At 34.3% G+C, this 7,254-nt stretch overlaps 1 pseudogene; it reads left to right on the plus strand.

Annotated features, from left to right (window-relative positions):
* The window catches only part of LOC106475796, a 24,294-nt pseudogene that overhangs the window by 3,849 nt on the left and 13,191 nt on the right, over positions 1 to 7,254 (plus strand).

The following is a 7,254-nucleotide window of genomic DNA, read 5'->3' on the forward strand; positions in this document are numbered from 1 at the left end:
TAATCTGGTTCCAGGCTTGTCATAGCTAACTAGTAACTGTTAATATGAGTTATCTGGTTCCAGGCTTGTCATAGCTAACTACTAATTGTTAATATGAATTATCTGGTTCCAGGCTTGTGATAGCTAACTAGTAACTGTTAATATGAATTATCTGGTTCCAGGTTTCACATAGCTAACTACTATATTTTAATACGAGTTATCTGGTTCCAGGCTTGCCACAGCCAACTAATAACTGTTAATACGATTTATCAGGTTCCAGGCTTGTCATAGCTAACTAGTAACTCTTAATATGAGTCATCAGGTTCCAGGCTTGTCATAGCTAACTAGTAACTGTTAATATGAGTTATCAGGTTCCAGGCTTCACATAGCTAACTAGTAACTGTTAATATGAGTTATCAGGTTCTAGGCTTCACATAGCCAACTACTAACTGTTAATACGAGTTATCTGGTTCCAGGATTGCCACAGCTAATTAGTAACTGTTAATATGAGGTTTTATTTCATTCATATCCACCGTAACTGTTAAAATTACTTGTAAAGTTTCTGCTAATATTGTTGAACAGTTTTTGTTTCTTAACTTAGTAGCACCCTTTTCTTTTTATTGACAGAGATATCAACATCTAGAAATTAATTAACAAAAAATAACTTATTTAATTTTAACGGTCATAGACCTCTTTTGTAGATAGTTGTAACTAATGAAGTTTTCTATGTGTATTGAGTCACGTTATGCGCATTCACGCGCGCCGTGTTATCTCTTGTTGCCAAGGCTTTGAAAATTGGCTACAGGTTAAAACCTGTCAGTTAAGTCGGTAAGTTATTAGAACATTACCTTGAGCACGTGTTTGTGTATAACTCAACCAAAAACATACAAGTAATTTCGTGGGGTAATAGAAACGGGGGTTATTATTGACTAGGAATTTGAACATCCCATTTTATATTAATGCATGTGAGTGAACATTGACCCGAGAACCCTCGCGCTATAGTTCAAATTACTTAAGGAAGCGACAATTTTGCCTCAATATTTTTTAGCAAATATGTAAATACATAATCACGTTAATAATCTTCGTAGGTCACGATGTGACATGGCCTACAAAGGCATTATCTTAATTTATTTCTGGCTGCCAATTTAGCAATACAATAATAATAATAATCGGGTTTTGATTATACACTTTTAATTATTTCATACATAAATATTAGTATTTATATTGTATTGTAACAAATGTTCCGTATAGATTAATGGTAACTACTTTTAATTAGGCTTAACTATATCTTCAATCAATGCGGTATAAAAATGAGTTTTCTTTTTTTTTTCTTAAAACCACGTATGGTTAAATAACAAATATTTAGGCCTACGCAAGTACATTGCCTAGTCTACAACACATAGTCTTGGAATAATGGAACAGTGAAATTATTGTAATTATAGAAGGACATCTAAAATGCCTACTGGATAGTAACAACTTGTGAGATGATGAGGAGGCCATAACTGTTTTACTGTTAAACGTTTCCTAAACGAATAATAATAATAATAAATTCTTGCTTAACCCTTAAATTAGTGACTTGATTAACGACCTTCACTGCCGGTAGGGGTCCACATATTTAATCATTGAATAGTTTTATATTTTCTTACAACACTGATTGTGAAATATTGCTCAGCAAGAAAGGATGAAATCACCCATTTTTCTATGTGAATTCTGCAAGAACTCCTAGTAACAGCTAGTGTGAATAATCGCAATATTGGCGATGTTTCTAAGTTACATTTTTTGTATCTTAAGTTAATAGAGGTCCTGTAATTAACAATTTAAAAAATGATTTGAAACCCTCTTTGGATACTGAATAAGAACATGGCAGAAACACTGTTTCCTTAATAGTTTTACGTTCTGTATTAAAACACATTAGGTTTACGGAACTTCTGATGCTTTTTGATATAACCCTTGAATAGTAGCAGTCAGTTACCTATAACTTTAATACAGAGGCGTCATCTTTTGGCAAAGTTATGTAGCATTAAAGAACTTACCATGGCATGAATGGATCGCCAACCTAAAGAAAAAAAAAGTATATTTTACTTGCATTTGTAAGCTGCCCTACCTAACATGCAGGAAATGCATTGATAAAATGAATTTGTTTACTTGTAAAAACTCAAAGGGCTACTATTGGCTTTGGGCTTCTAAGAATGCCTTAAATACTGGGAATCTTACTGCCGATAGTCCAACAGTAAGGTCCAAGGCATATAACACTTTAATTCATGGTACAATCCCCGCGATGGATTGAGTGCAGATAGTCTATTGTCTCGCTAAGCACTGAATCGCTAGCAAGCAGATATTATTAAGTAATAGCTACCTAGTTTCGTTCATGTTAACCTTCCGTTTATTAATTTCATGCTTTGTTTCTGTTGCATGTTCCGGATATTTAGTTGTAATTCTTAGACTCGTATATTTTATTATTGTTATTTTATTTTCGTATCATAATACTTGTTGCATGTTCCGGATATTTAGTTGTAATCCATAGACGCGTATATTTAATTATTGTTATTTTATTTTCGTATCATAATACTTGTTGCATGTTCCGGATATTTAGTTGTAATCCTTCTAATTTCTTCTTTTAATGTTTTTGTTCTTTTACTCTGAACACCACGCACTAACTCGTGTCCAGAGAGAAGACTGAACCTTTACCTGGTCTTAGTTTAGCTTTTGCACGTTACTTGTATGTGTATGCTGATTTAAGTTTTATTTCTGTTGGGTTAAAGTTTTTTGTTTTGCTTTTTGTCCTCATTTTGCCTTAGGGTCTGCCACTGCACTTACAGGTCGACACGTTTGACGACTGTAGAGAAGGTGTTAACCCCATACACCGGGGGTATTGTCAGATAAAAGTCTTCTGTGACAAGGTAAGTTATAACCATTGCACTACAGAGGTTGGAAAACGAATGTTTTTATCAGATGTAGTAAGTTTTGAATTATGCAGGTGTTCCGAACAAGTTTATAATTTTAATTATCTATTTTTGATAACGGTGAAAAAAGAGCCAGTGTTTTAAATTGCTTGTTATTCAGGGATTTTGAATATTGACATAGGCTATACCGTATTTTGGGTCATATTTCCATTATTTTACTGTTGATCAAATAATCAGGTAACATGAAACTTGAAATCGCTCTTTGATAAGAAACTTTTCTTTTTATATTTTGTTCTTTAGAGAAAATACAAGACTGAGAAACAAGAAAACCATAACAAACTGAGAATATTAAACAACAAAGTATCAAAGATTTTAACAGTACAAGTCCATGCATGATCTATTTCCGATACATATATTTAACAGTACAAGTCCATGATCTGTTTCTGACTTATATTTAAGCGTCTGAGTTCATGATCTATTTCCGATACATATGATCTGTTTCTGACTTATATTTAATTTAACAGTACAAGTCCATGATTTCTGACTTATATTTAACAGTACAAGTCCAGGATCTGTTTCTGACATATATTTAACAGTACAAGTCCAGGATCTATTTCTGACTTATATTTAACAGTACAAGTCCATGATCTATTTCTGACTTATATTTAACAGTACAAGTCCATGATCTATTTCTGACACATATTTAACAGTATAAGTCCAGGATCTATTTCTGACACATATTTAACAGTACAAGTCCAGGATCTGTTTCTGACATATAAGATCCTGGACTTGTACTGTTAGATATATGTCAGAAATAGATCATGGACTTATACTGTTAAATATGTGTCAGATATAGATCATGGACTTATACTGTTAAATATGTGTCAGAAATAGATCATGGACTTGTACTGTAAGGACATTATACACACATGATTAAACAGAAAAATCAGAAACATATCTAGACTCTCACAGTTAAACAACAAAACAGTGATGTATGGTGGACTTACAAGGTACAACAGAAGTCAGACCAAAAGACAGTGAGGTATGGTGGACTTACAAGGTACAACAGAAGTCAGATAAAAATCAGTGAGGTATGGTGGACTTACAAGGTACAACAGAAGTCAGATAAAAATCAGTGAGGTATGGTGGACTTACAAGGTACAACAGAAGTCATATAAAAAGACAGTGAGGTATGACGGACTTACAAGGTACAACAGAAGTCAGACAAAAAGACAGTTAGGTATGATGGACTTACAAGGTACAACAGGAGTCAGATAAAAAGGCAGTGAGGTATGGTCCTGTTGTACCTTGTAAGTCCGTCATACCTCACTGATTTTTATCTGACTCCTGTTGTACCTTGTAAGTCCGTCATACCTCACTGATTTTTATCTGACGGACTTACAAGGTACAACAGAAGTCAGACAAAAAGACAGTTAGGTATGGTGGACTTGCAAGGTTCAACTGAAAAGTTTACATAAAGATAAAAATAATCATGATTAAACAGGATAATGAATGCTTAAAAGATTAAGTAGCGAAATAACAATAGAATATCAATAGCAGGAAAGGGAGTTAATAATAAAGTTGGCAAACAACAATTTATAAGCATACTGAAATGATTTTGTTTGGAGGGGATCATAGTATTTCATACCTGCAAAAGACATACCAATATTCTGTTGAAACATGTGGTACGTTCCCCTCAAAATATACCACTTCGTTCTGATTATAAACTGTTGTTTGCCAACTTATTTTATTAGCATGATGTGTTTCTTTAGTCGAGTATCAAAGAGAAACTTACCTAACCATCTACAGGTACGTAACCTGTTCTAGGATAAAACCGGCTCAGAACCGTAACCTGTAAAACGGTTTTAAAGTCTGTTGTTGTTAAACAAAAAAAAGTAATTAAGCAGTGAGTAAAACTTAAACATGATCACAGTTTTAATATTTGAATGACGTTAAAAAAAGCAGTAGTTGTACTGATCATCGCCAGGATTTTCTTTGTTTACGTTACATTGGACAGGAGAAGCTGACGAAGAGTCATGTTGTAAATAAAAACATGTCTTGTGACAAAATGTGTCTTTATATACGTGTGTGAGTCGAGTGTGGCCTAGTGGCAGCGTGCACATATTGTGAATTTGAGGGTTCCGTGTTCGAGTCGATTTACTGAAAACCGCGTTCCACACTTTGGGGCCGTGATAATCCAATCTCACTATTTGGTCAGACAAAAGTTGGCGGTGGGTGCTGTCGACCCTAGTCTACCAGTTCAAAGTTAACGTAGTTTTGCTAAGCAATTTTTTTACGTGCCATTATTAATACGCGCAACAGACCGTAAGAAATGGTAGTTGGAAAAATGGAAACCTGAAAGAGAACTTTGTGAATGTAGTTTTTTGTAATATTAGCTATAAACTTGCAGACTTCCAAAACCTTAACTTGCTCCTTCTTTAAATGTGTAATATTTAGAATTATACTTTTCATAAACATTAATATTAGGCATATTACATTTTTAAACAGTAAATTATGAACCTAGTCCCATAGGGCATTTCAATTTTTTTTTATTCTTAAAAAATCCCTAAAAGACTAGGTTAAGAATGTGGTGTTTAAAAATTAATAGGCCTAATACTAATGTCTTGAGACAAGTAAAATTGTAATCATTTTTTGCCGGCTCGTAAAACTTCCCATATCAGTCGTTGTAGAATGTCAATAAGTATTTAAATCAGAACGAATTGTTCTTTATTATCATCTACAGGGGAGTGGGGGAGGGAGTAGTAAACCTTTTAACATGAAGGTCCTTTACCTTCAAGGTTCTTTTACATGTAAGCGGCGGAGTTAAAAAAATATGGGCGGACCATCAAATCTAAGTAGACTCTGTACTGGATGTGTAGTCGACGGGCAGTGTCTGTAAATATCAACAACCTGGGGTAAGGGCAGTCAGATCTCGTGCTTCGTTTTATTCAAAGTTTCATGACGTCAGTAATTTGATCTATATAACCGATATTTCGCACGTATCACAAAAAACAAGTTGTCCACACCCATTATAACGATTTTTTTTTGTTAAACAAAGCTAGCTTGGATCGAATAATTATGACGTGTTTTTAACTTCCACAGTTCACCCGGGCATGTTCCTATTTCAATCACTCAGCAAAATACGTGGTAGTTATTACTAGTATAATATTGAACGGTTTTTAACACTTTGTTTACTGATTAAAAATAACTTTTTCATTAACATAATTAAGTCCAGTTTTATCACTCAGGACGTATTGATATTTAGACTGTATATTTCATTTTTAATTTAGCAATTTTTTGTTCATTTAGAATTTCTAACAGAACTCCATGACTAACATCGTGACCTTTAATGTTCGTCTGGACAATATGTGGTTAAACTGTGATTAATCAATGTGTTATTATAATAGTGTTCAGTATTAATTAATGCAACGTCATTAATATTCTATTATTCTAAACTATCAACTACCACTGCCTATTCCCTGCCACAGTTTTATAATTTTAAATATTTTTAATTACTGTGTTGTAATAAATGATCATAATTTGTAATCGCTTACGATTGTTTTAGACAGTGGGGTTTATGTTTTATTTATTAGGCCTAGCGTTGCCCAGAAGTTAGCGGGCCTGGACTCACTTTGAGGCCGTGAGTGCATTATAAGAGTGACGATCAAATCCCAATATTCGGCCAGAGAAGTGTTGCCCGATTGTTGGCAGTGGGTTATATTGATTAGCTGCCTTCCCTCTAGTATATTAGTTCAAGATAGGATAGCTAGCATTTTTTGGGTAGATCTGAGAGAAATCCTGAAATAAACGTATTTTATTAAATGGTTTGTTGTTGATAGATTCTAACTTTTTTTCCGACATTAAGTATGAATAGAAAGAGGTAATGGAAGAAAACACATTTCTTAGTCTTTGGTTGTTACATATAACTATATGTGTTTAATGTTTAAATACAACTTAAAGTATCTGCTGTTGTGGGTGTAAAGGTACATTTAGTAGTTGGTGCAGGAAACCTACTAGAACTCAGTTTAACCAAATGGTGTATTAGACACTTCTGTCTCAACCATCACTCTAGCCAGAAGCCAGACTGTTGGTGCAGGAAACCTACTAGAACTCAGTTTAACCAAATGGTGTATCAGACACTTCTGTCTCAACCATCACTCTAGCCAGAAGTCAGACTGTTGGTGCAGGAAACCTACTAGAACTCAGTTTAACCAAATGGTGTATCAGACACTTTTGTCTCAACCATCACTCTAGCCAGAAGTCAGACTGTTGGTGCAGGAAACCTACTAGAACTCAGTATAACCAAATGGTGTCTCAACCATCACTCTAGCCAGAAGTCAGACTGTTGGTGCAGGAAACCTACTAGAACTCA

The sequence above is a fragment of the Limulus polyphemus genome, unplaced genomic scaffold, assembly GCF_000517525.1.
Source record: "Limulus polyphemus unplaced genomic scaffold, Limulus_polyphemus-2.1.2 Scaffold9182, whole genome shotgun sequence".
Classification (NCBI taxonomy): Eukaryota; Metazoa; Arthropoda; class Merostomata; order Xiphosura; family Limulidae; genus Limulus; species Limulus polyphemus.